We start from the raw sequence: 1,102 nt of genomic DNA on the forward strand, positions 1-1,102 counted from the left end.
CAGCAGCGGTGGTGATGACGCGGTCCGAATTACTGACACAGCCGTGATGAGAAAGGTGATAGGTACGTGTGCCCAGAGCACCGTAGTTAAACACAGTTGCTGGGAGCCCGCCCACACACAGCACGCTCGCACGCCCATTATTGCACGCCCTCGGATTTAAGGTGTAAGTTCCATGTAGATGTAAATGATGTAGGCCATGACTAGCAACGTGCAGCGTCCCGCGCCCGGCGAAGGAGGCGGCCGCCCCTCCGTCCGGCCGGGCCAGTCGACCGCCAGTCGAGTGGCGGCCGTCGCAGCGTTTAGCATTTTGTTACACATCATCTATGCAAGAGGCAGAGATGAGGAGAGGCGATGCGGCGTGCCAGGGCGGCGCCCCGCGGCAAGTGAGGCCGGGCCAGGTCAGGATGTAATCATGACCAACCTGCCATTTTCTCAGCAATACCAGTGAGCCAACCCGCACCCAGCCTCCAGTACCGTGCTAAACCCACATTATCAACGCAGCCATTAACTGATAACCCAGCCATGGCGCCCGCGGCCCAAGCGGCGGCGGGCGCTGCAAACCGACAGTATTTACCCAAGAGGAGTATTCACCCATCCACAGCAACCACGTCTTTCCATAGAAGTATTATAACCCACTAGACTAATAGGGAGGCTGGGTTCGCGCTGGCTCACGCGAGATGGTGCTGGGGTAGGTTAGCGTCCCCTCCCCCCGCCCCCTCTGCCCCCCCAGAGCAGGCGGGGGCGGGGGGCGGGGACCGTCAGGGTGGTGTATGAAGATTCAGAAGACAGTTTTGTGTGTCTCTAACCTGTAGAAAATGACATATAGGAAATAAGTTATATTAATGGTTCTATATAAGGTAATTCCTAGGCCTACTTATCTTCTAGGTTGGTAACAGCATGCTTAGAGTCAAGGTCTGGTTGGATGACAAAGTAGAGAGAGAGACTCGGCTCTGCACAGTTGTATGGTGAATGAATGTAGGAATGTCAACCGAGAGTGGTGTGTTGGATCATCTTTCACATACGAATTACTATGCTTAAGTTATTGTAAGTTTTTTTTATTAATTATTTAAGTTATGGCCATTTATTTGTAGTGTAACAGATA

This window comes from Penaeus monodon, chromosome 19 (genome assembly GCF_015228065.2).
Source record: "Penaeus monodon isolate SGIC_2016 chromosome 19, NSTDA_Pmon_1, whole genome shotgun sequence".
In the NCBI taxonomy this organism is placed as follows: domain Eukaryota; kingdom Metazoa; phylum Arthropoda; class Malacostraca; order Decapoda; family Penaeidae; genus Penaeus; species Penaeus monodon.